Raw genomic sequence first — 10,285 nt, 5'->3', positions numbered from 1 at the left:
GGGGGGCTGAGAGACAGCCCCCAAAGATGCCATGCCCTAATCCCTAGCAGCTGTGATGGTGTCACTTTTCATGGTAAGAGGGACTTGGCAGAGGGAATTAGATTAAGGATTTTGGAATTAGGAGATTATCCCAGACTTCCCAGGTGGGTGCAGGAGGAGCAGGGGCAGAGAAGGGCACGTGTTGGTGGCTTCAGGGAGAGAGAGAGGGATGTGAAGATGCCTCGAGGCTGGCTTTGAAGGTGGAGGAGGCGAGCCGAGGAATGCAGGTGCCTGGAGAAGGTGGAAATGTGGAAGAAATGACTGTCCTCGAGCCTCCAGGAAGAACGAAGTCTGCGGGCACCTTGCCTGCAGGACTTCGGGCCTCGGCAGCTGGGAGGCCACCCTTGTGTTGTCTGAAGCCACCATGTGGGTAAGAGTATGTTGAGAGCTGCGGGAAGCTACATGGCGGGAGGTTATTGGGCCACACCCCCTCAAGAATGTTCCAGGCTCATGCTGAGTGGGGGAGGCAGGCTGCAGGCCGGTGCGGGGCGATTGAACCTCTGTCCATTGGTTAGGGACCTATGGGGCATTTCCTGGGCCCTGCCAGGTGGGAGGGGAGGCCGGGAGTGGGGCCCTGAGCCAGGCCAGCCGGGAGGCCTGAGTGTGGCCTTCTGAGGGCGGGAAGACTAGATGGAGAGGTGGACGGGGCGTCTAGGGGGTTGCAGGGAGGAGACCCCAGGGCAGCTGAGGGCTGAGAGCATGAGGCAGCCTCCCTGGGGCCCCAGGGAGGAGCAGCAGCTTCAGCCCAGGCCCAGGGGGATCTGGCTTCAGGCAGGACCTGCGTGGCAGTGCCCAGGCTGGGAGAGGCAGGCTTTGAGGTAATCAAGCTCGTATTTTTACTTAGTACTTCATTCCTGTTAGGAAGCCGCTGAGAGACCACAGGCTCCGCCAGGGACTGGGCCCGCTGCACCCCCTCACCCGGCACTGGGCCCGCACCCAGGACCTCGTGAGTGAAGAGTGGCCACTTGGCCTGGACTAGGGGGAGCTGCTGATGAGGTGGGGGAGGCTTGGCCTGGACTGGGGGGAGCTGCTGATGAGGTGGGGGAGGCTTGGCCTGGACTGGGGGGAGCTGCTGATGAGGTGGGGGAGGGACCCTTCTGAGGCAGCAGGGCCTTTGTCAGACTCTAGGCCCCTGAGCCAAAGCCTGGTCACTAAGGACACAGCCCTGCCTTTCCCTGCCCCGGGGGGGCCCACACCCCACCTCCTGCACGGAGGTACCACCCCAGTGGCCAGCCTGGCCCCTGCTGAGACCACATCAGTGCCCCTGCCTGCCCCAGCCCATGTCGCTCCATTAGCCAGACCTGCCCACAGCCTCTCCTGCCCACTACACTCCAGGCCACAGAGTGCAGCCTCCACCGTCCGCAGCCTCTGAGGGCGGGCTTCGGTTCAGGCCCCTGCGGTGTCTGCTGTGTTGGTCCAGCTCCGTCCCACAGGCCACTCCCCAGCACGTCTCACTGATACCACATGCTCCACAGGCCACGCTGAGCTCACCATCCCCCAGACCCCGCCCCGGCCCCCTCCTGGCTGATACTTCTCCATCCTCGCACTGTTCAAGCCAGGAGTCTGCCTCACCCTCCGCCTCACACCCTCCATCTGCAGACAGCACCGGTGATGTTCCTTAAACATCTCTGGACTGTCCTAACCCCATGCCCAGCGCCTCCGCCCAGTCCAGGCCTTTTCAACCACCACCCAGCACATCCCTGCTTCCTCCTGATGCCACCATCAGTCTCACACCCAACCCACCTTCGTGCTTCTGTTGGACCTGACCCAGACCACCCCCGTCTAAATTTCTCTATGGCTCCCCAGCCTCCTCGGCCAGCTTCGCACCCCTGGCCCATGCTCGGGCTCTCCATGTCCTGCCCCTGCTGGCTCTTCAGTTTCCTGAGGCTCTCCCGGCCGTGACCTCCCTGCAGTTCTCCCAGCACACCTGCTGTCCCTTTCCTCCAGCATCCCCTGTCCCCTCTTCTTGCCAGTTATCTCCTTATTGTTGACAACCCTCAAAGTCTTGGCCTCCGGGAAGTTCCCTCCTGGGTGGAGCTTACCTTTCTGTGCACTCCCAGGGCCCGGGCCCCTCCTGTTGCGCCTGTGCTGAGACTGAGGGGGCTGGCCTGATCCACCCCCATCCCAACATGCCCCACATATGCTGGGCCTAGGGACAGCGGCTCTGTAGATTTGGGTCCTGATGGACCTGTGTCCCTGGGGCCTTGAACTAGAGGAGCAGCCGATGGAAACGGGAAGGAACAGAGGCACGTGCCATGCACAGAGGGTGGGTGCTGCTAGGGCCAGTGAGTGCTCAGGGTCCCACAGATGAGGGAGGGCGCGGCTCAGAGGGCCGTGGCACAGGTATGCACAGCTGCAGGTCTGCCTCTGGAATGGCAGTGCAGAGACCCCACCCCAGCCCCAGCCCAGGCCGCTCACAGTCTATCCCATCAGCTCCTCCTTTTATCTCCTTAACATAGACCTTGGTTTGTGGTGCATCCTTTGATCCCTCAGGAGTCTATCGTCTCCGCTGACCCCCGCGTCCTTCCCAGCAGGAGTGTTGCTAAGGTTGATGGACCGGTGGGGGCCCAGGACCTCCCAGTGCTGGAGGCAATGCCAGCTTCCACCCGAGAGAGTTCCCCCCATGACCCCTGTGGCAGATTCAGCTGACGCTGCTCTGCGGACTCGGCCCCCCAGCAAGGATTCTGAGGGCGGAGGCGCAGTGCTCCCACTGCAGGGTCAGTTTTGGGGCCAGGTGGCTGCTGAGGAGGAATCACAGCTTTGAGTCTCATCCGTGCTTGATTTAGATTATATTTAGACATTCTCCTTGGGACAGCAGGTGCCCAGGGAGAGGGGTGCACAGACAGGGCAGGGACCTGAGAAAGCTGCTGTGGCCTGAATTGTGTCCCCCTAAAATTTACACGTTGGAGCCCTAACCCCTGATGGGATGGTGTTTGGAGAGTGGGGTGGGATGAAGGAAGGCTGTTGGGTTGTTTGGATGATGATGCTATTTAGCTGCAAATGTGGGCCGTTCTTGAAGAAGACAGAAAAAATGACCACAAGGGAATTTAGAGATCATCTGGCCACTGCCTTGATTCAGCTGGCCAGGTGGCTTTGGGTGGGACTGCCTTGCAGAGTCCTGAGGATGGGACTCTGGCCCAGCAAAGCCACAGGGGCAGGGGCCTTTCAGAGACCCGTGTGTCAGGCCTGCCTGCCAAGTGGTGCGGTGACGCTGCCTCCTCAGTGTGCCCGGAGAGCTGAGTGTTGAGCCGGAGAGGATACTGCAGCCTTAACAGCGGATGCAATTGGCCTTGCTAAGTTGTAGACATGCGTGGCACCCATCACTTCCTTTTTCTTTCTGATTTCTCCCTTTTGGACTGGGAATGTCTATCCCATGCCTGTCCCACCATGGCATTTTGGAAGCGCGTAACTTGTCTGTTTTCACAGGTTCGCAGCTGGAGAGGAATTTTGCCTTAGGATGAATCACACCCTTGAGGCTCATCCATGTTTGATTTGTATTATATTTAGATAGAGACATTGGACTTTAGTCTTTAGAGTCGATGCCGGAATGTGTTAAGACTGTTGGGACTCAATAGAGTCCATGTGTTTTGTATATGAGAAAAACATGAATTTCAGGGGACCAGAGGCAGAATGCTATGGACAGAATGGTATCGCCCCAAAATTCCTAGGTTGAAGCCCTAACCCCCCAGGTGATGGTATTTGGAGTGGGGCACTTGGGAGATGATCAGGTTTGGACGAGGGCCTGAGAATGAGGCCCTTATGATGGGACTAGTGTCCTTTCAGAGGAGATGCTTGAGCTCTGTCCATGTGAAGATACAGTGGAAAATCAGTGTGGCCGTGAGCAAGCCAGGACGAGGCCCTCCCCAGAACCCGACCATGCCTGCACCTGGATTGTGGACTTCCAGCCTCCAGAACCATAAGAGTGAACGTTGGTGTCCAAGCCCTGCCTGTGGTGTGTTGTCATGGCAGCCTAAGCACACAAATACAGAGGATTCCTTGGGCTTTGTCCCCTGGTAGGAAACGTCTCTGGTCTGAGGACAGGAGGGCCGAGATCCCCCCCTATCCTGAGCAGCCACGGTGGGATCTCGAATGACTCCCCAGTGACCTCCTGTATTAGTCTGTTCTCACGCTGCTCTGAAGAAATACCCGAGATTGGATTATTTATAAAAAAAGAGGTTTAATTGACTCACAGTTCCGCATGGCTGGGGAGGCCTCAGGAAACTTACAGTCGTGGCTGAAGGCACCTCTTCGCAGGGCAGCAGGAGAGAGAATGAGAGCCAGCGGGGAAATGCCAGACACTTATAAAACCATCAGCTCTCCTGAGACTCACTATCATGAGAACAGCATGGGGGGAGCCACCCCCAGGATCCGATTCCCTCCACCTGGTCCCGCCCTTGACGCCTGGGGATTATCACAATTCACGGTGAGATTTGGGTGGGGACAAGGAGTCACACCATATCACCTCCCCAGTTCCATCCATGAACACACGTCTTTGAACTATAGGAGCCATTACAGATTGCCAGATGGTGTTTTGACTTAATACACCATTGACCTTCAAAATGTTTAAACATTTTTTCAATTAGGTGACAACATTTAATAAGGTAATTTTATATTCAGCAAGTTTAGATTTCTAGCTTCCCTTGGGATAATGTCAGAGGGCTCCCCCACCTCCAGTGGGCAGGGGTGTGCTCTCCCCACCTGAGCGCCGGCTGCCCTTCACTATTGCTCTTGAGCTACATGTTTCTACCGCGGAGTCTCATGTCCGTGGCCTCCATCAAAGGTGGGATAATGGCAGAGCCTGGGTAGGTCTCTCTCTCTCGCTTGACGGCCCCCCTCCAGGAAGCCTAACCCTGTGGTCATGAGCTTTCATGGTTCTCAGGTCCTCCAACCTAATCAGGAGGTCACATGCCCTGTGGTATGACAGACATGGCAGGTGACCACGCACCCACTGCCCTTTGAATAGCAGTGGTAAGGACCAGACATACATGAAAAGGTGTCCAGAAGGTGCACTCAGGGTGTAGCAGTTGATACGGGAAGGGAAAGGCATGATACTGTGTGATCTCTGTGTGGGGGGGGCGGGGGCATCATGTCTCTCCTGTGATCCATGGATACCTTTGTTCACTAACAAATGCTGTCAAAGCACTCGCTGCACACCAGAGCCTGGACAGGGCGCTGGGACTCACTGGTGAGGCCTGAGACCTCTGCCCCAGCTGCGGCCTCTCTAGGCCTCAGTTTCCCTGCCTGTGATGCGAATGGGCTGGATTAGGAGTCCTGGGGGATTCCAGCCATGCTCTCCTGGGAGGTCAGGACATAGAATGTAATAAAATGGGGTCTCAGGCCTGCACCCAACATTCAGGCCAGACCGAGGCTCCTCCCTGTAGCTGCCTCCACCAACCTGAAGAGAAATGTCTAGAACCTGTGGTAGAGATTCCTGTGCTGGCAATGTCCAGACCTCCTTCTCTTCCTGGGCACATGGGAGGACGTTGCGGGAGTGGGTCAGGTGGGGCCATGTGACCAGCTGCAGCCAATGGACTGTGAGTGGAAGGATGGGCTAGGCAGGTAGGAGTCGGTGTGGGTTCTCTGCATCCTCCCTCATGCCCTGACAAGCAACCCCAGAAGCCATCTACTGAGCCCCTGGAACCTGCAGCACAGACTAGGGGTGCAGGTTGCCAAGTACCTACAGCCCTGGTCTGCAATGGCATAGCCTGACGTGACAACATTTAAGAACAGGGTTCATTTGTTACCAAGCATAACCTCACCTGTGCTGACCAAAACATTACGGGGCTTCTCTTCCACACTTCCCCCAACACCACCTTGAGGTAAGGGCTCCCCTTGGGAGCAGCTCTGAGGAACTGTGGCTGCTGCCTCGGGCCCCCTGCCCCTCCGTTCATGGGGCAGGGTCCAGGTTTTCAGCAGTGTGTCTTCCGCACTGTTTCAAGCTAAGTGCATGCTCAGCATCTGGGTAGATTGTGCAGATGAGACCAGGAAGACCTACAGTAAGTGCAGCCACTGGATTAGAGTCCACAGAGGCAGGTCCACATCAGAGATGGGAGCTCCTTGTGTGCCAGGATCTCATCAGTAAAAGCGGGTAATCACAGGACCCATTTTGCAGAGTGGAGTGGGGAGCAAGGGGTCCATGCCACACCACACTGAGCAGGGTCTGCACTGACAGGGATGGGAAGGCTGGTGGCCTGGGACCCATTGAGACTAGGATGGCCAACCCAGAGCCACTCGCTGCTGCTCCTGGGAACACTGGGTCAATGGTCACTCAGCAAGCCTGTGCTGGACCCAGGGGTGGGCCCTGCCTGTCCTCCACTCCTGTGACCAAGGGACCCCCTGCTGCCTGCAACACGAAGGTCACATGCCCCAGGCTGGCCCAGTAGGGTCCCTTTTCTGTAGGATGCATCGTGATGTCTGTAACTGCCCTTCCACAGGACAGGTGGGTTTTTCCCGGCAAGCTCTGGGGCTTCCCAGGCCCACATCCATCCTGGCCCCTGAGCACTGGCTCAAAGGCAGGAACAGAGGCCAGGAAGCCAGTGGGCTGCGTAGGAAGAGCGAGGGCCAGAACCAGCTTCACCACATCCTGGCTGTGGGACTCTGGCAAGCTGCCCCATCTCCAGAGGAATTAGGCCTTCCCACCAAAAATCAAAGAAGAATACACCCGTGGGGCAGGGCCACTGTGAGGATGATGAGATATGGCACAGACAGACAGAGGGCACAGAGGTCACAGAGGGGCAGGGGGCAGGACTGGCCTTCATAAAGCAGGTGCCTCCATCCGATGTGCCCTCAACCCTGAGGAGGGGGGCACCTCTCCCCCAGGCACGCAGGAGCGACCATCTTACTTATTTCTCCCACAAACACTAGGTAGCATGTGTTCGGGTCAGCCTCCATTCTAAGTACTTTGCAATACTAGCTCATCCCATTCTACTTATGCCAGATGACAGCTCAAGAAGGAAAACTGGGATATTCTCATATGGTATGACGTAGTGGAGTATGGCATACTATAGTATAGTGCAGTCAGCTGCAATAGAGTACCCTATCAACTGATGGAGTGGGTAGAGTGCAGTACAGCCTGATGGAGGGGGTATAGTATAGTGGAGTATAATAGAGTGTAGTCCAGCCTGATGGAATGGGTATAGTACAGTATAGTGGAGTACTGTGTGCAGTACAGCCTGATGGAGTGGGTATAGTATAGTATAGTGCAGTATAGTAGAGTGTAGTACAGCCTCATGGAGTGGGTAGTGTATAGTATAGTGGCATAGAGTAGAGTGTAGTTCAGCCTGATGGAGTGGGTATAGTGTAGTATGGTGGAGTATAGTAGAGTGCAGTACAGCCTGACGGAGCAGGTACTGTATAGTATAGTGTGTATAGTATAGTGGAGTAAAGTAGAGTAGAGTATACTGGAGTATAGTGGAGTGCAGTACAGCCTGATGGAGTGGGTAGTGTATAGTGGAGTATAGTATAGTATAGTATAGTATAGTATAGTATAGTATAGTATAGTATAGTATAGTATAGTGGAGTATGGTATAGTGCAGTACCGCCTGATGGAATGGGTAGTGTATAGTATAGGGGAATATAGTTGAGTGCAGTACAGCCTGATGGAGTGGGTAGTGTATAGTATACTGGAGTATAGTAGAGTGCAATACAGCCTGATGGAGTGGGTATAGTATAGTATAGTATAGTGGAGTATAGTATAGTGCAGTACGGCCTGATGAAATGGGTAGTGTATAGTATAGGGGAGTATAGTTGAGTGCAGTACAGCTTGATGGAGTGGGTAGTGTATAGTGTACTGGAGTATAGTAGAGTGCAGTACAGCCTGATGGGGTGGGTATTGTATAGTATAGTGGGTATAGTATAGTGGAGTAGAGTAGAGTAGAGTAGAGTATAGTGGAGTATAGTAGAGTGCAGTACAGCCTGATGGAGTGGGTAGTGTATAGTATAGTGGAGTGTAGTGGAGTGCAGTACAGCCTGATGGGGTGGGTATAGCGTAGTATAATGGAATGGAGTGTCTCGCAGTATAGCAGTGCTTAGTGTAGCAGAGTGCGGTATGGTGTGATTTAATGTAGCATAGTAGAGCAAAAATGAGGAAGGCATAGAATAGCACGAATCATAGCATGATGAGCAACCTGAGGCTAGAGAACTTAAGTGACATCCCCAAGGTCCCCAGCTCCTAAGTTTCAGAGCCTACGTTCTAACGCAGACGTGTCAGGCTCCAGGGCTGTGTTCCCCACTGTGTCTTGCCAGCAAAGAGCCTTCACTCAGGAAACAGACCTCACCAGTCCTGACAAGTCAGGCTGACCAACCATGAACTGATTTCAAGGGAATGCTTTTGGGTCTGCCAGCTGGGGGCTCAAGAGGACGGTTCAGCATCTGTGCCACCTCCAGGTGTGAGGTGGCCAGGGGGGCAGTGGACGGGGCCTAGGGGTCATAAGGTGTTCTGGACCTTTGACCTTGGTGGTCTCTAAGCCTTGAGGCTGGAGGACATCATGGGGGCTGAGGTTAGACAGCTCTGAGTCTGGGGCATGCTCCAACCAGAGGTAGGACCATGTGAGGAGAGAAGGGGAACGCCATGGATTTGGGGGAGAGGAGCTCCTGGAAGCCAAGAGAAGGATGTGTCTCCTGGGAGGAGGCTGATGTCTGAGGCTGAAAGGCCAAGTGCAAAGCATTCTGAGAACCAACTGCTGGATTCAGGAACACAGGGGCACTGGGGACAGGTTGTGAGTGGTTTGGGGGGTGAAGGAGAAGGTGGGGCCAGGATAGGACCATCAGGGACGTGAGCACATGCACGTCTCTGCCTAGCTGGCAGTCTGTCTTCCCAACAAGCAAGCCCTTTCTGCCCTGGCGTCACGTTGTGTTCTAATCATAATAATTACCAGAGCATGATGAACTCTTACTGTGTGCCCTGCGTGGGGCTCAGATATCTGGGCTGGTGGAACGTCCTTGTGAAGTGCTGGTCACTGAAGACCTCCCGGAGGTGTGCGTGCGTGGGAGCACGCGTGATCGTGTGGCCCTGGAGCACTGGACCAGGAATCCCACGTGGGGCTTTGCACTCCAGCCCTGCCCCTCACCCTCACCCACCAGCCACTGTGTGGTGCTGTAGGATCCTAGGGAAATACCATTTTGAGAGCTCCCTGTCGCCTCCAGGGGCCCTGGCACCAGCCACAGCACTCAGCATGTGCCTCCGTCGCTGCAGAATCATGGTTGCTTATGTGTCCAGAGGCAGAGCTGGAGGTGGAGCAGGGGGCGGAGTTTCACTTCCAGTCCCTTTGGGTGCCTGAAGGAAATCATCTCATTCCCACTGAAAGCCTCAGTGTTGCGGAGTCAGGCAGAGGTAAGCGAGTCCTCCGTGGGCACGTTCTCAGCCAGGCGATTGTCATCCCAGCCCGCACAGCCGCCCCGGATCCTCAGTGCCTCTCTCCAGCTTCCTATGCTACTGTCCCCAGCTGCCTGGAGCTCAGCGGCTTCACCACAGTGCGAGTTCCATCTCTTGCAGCTGTGGAAGCCAGCAGTCTAAAGTCAAGGGGTCAGTGGGGCTGGGTCCTCCTGGAAGCTCCCTGGGAGAAGCTGTAAAGCTTCTAGAGGCTGCCTGCATTCCTTGGGTTGTGGCCCCTTCCTGGAATCACAGCAGCCTCTTGTGTCCATCATCCTATCTCTGACTCCAACCCTCCTCCTCCTGTGAGGATGCTTGTGATTTAGGGAGCCACCCGGATCACCCAGGATGGTCTTCCATCTCCAGATCTTCCATGCATCCCTTCCGCAGCTCTTTCCCCCTGCAAGAGAACATACTTCCGGTTTCAGGGGTTAGGGTGTGGGCACAGTTGAGGGCCCTCTTTCCTTTGGCAGGACACCCCCACCTGAAGGCACACTGACTCTGCTAGCTGCCCTCGGCATCTGTAGCACTGGCCTTGGTCTCAGTGACCCACAGAAGTTCCGGATGTGCTGAAAACAGGAGCAGGAGCCGCCTGGCCTCATCCCTCCTGTCTTTTGAAAGGGGTTGACCCAATAGCATGTCACAGAGTTGCTGTGCAGGTCAGAGGATGTGGTGTGTTGAAATAGGTGACACACGACCCCACCCTACAGATGCTAGCTGCTGAGGGTGACAGCATCAGGGTCAGTCTGCCACGTCCCCGGGAGGGCCATGGAGGGAGGCCCACAGGGACCTCAGACTGCACACAGGCAGAGGCGGCTGCCGAACCCCGACCAGGAGACCCCCACCCAGCAGAGCTCAGGTGAGGAGGGCCTCGTG

This window comes from Theropithecus gelada, chromosome 5 (assembly GCF_003255815.1).
Source record: "Theropithecus gelada isolate Dixy chromosome 5, Tgel_1.0, whole genome shotgun sequence".
NCBI lineage: Eukaryota > Metazoa > Chordata > Mammalia > Primates > Cercopithecidae > Theropithecus > Theropithecus gelada.
This window is presented reverse-complemented; position numbering follows the sequence as displayed.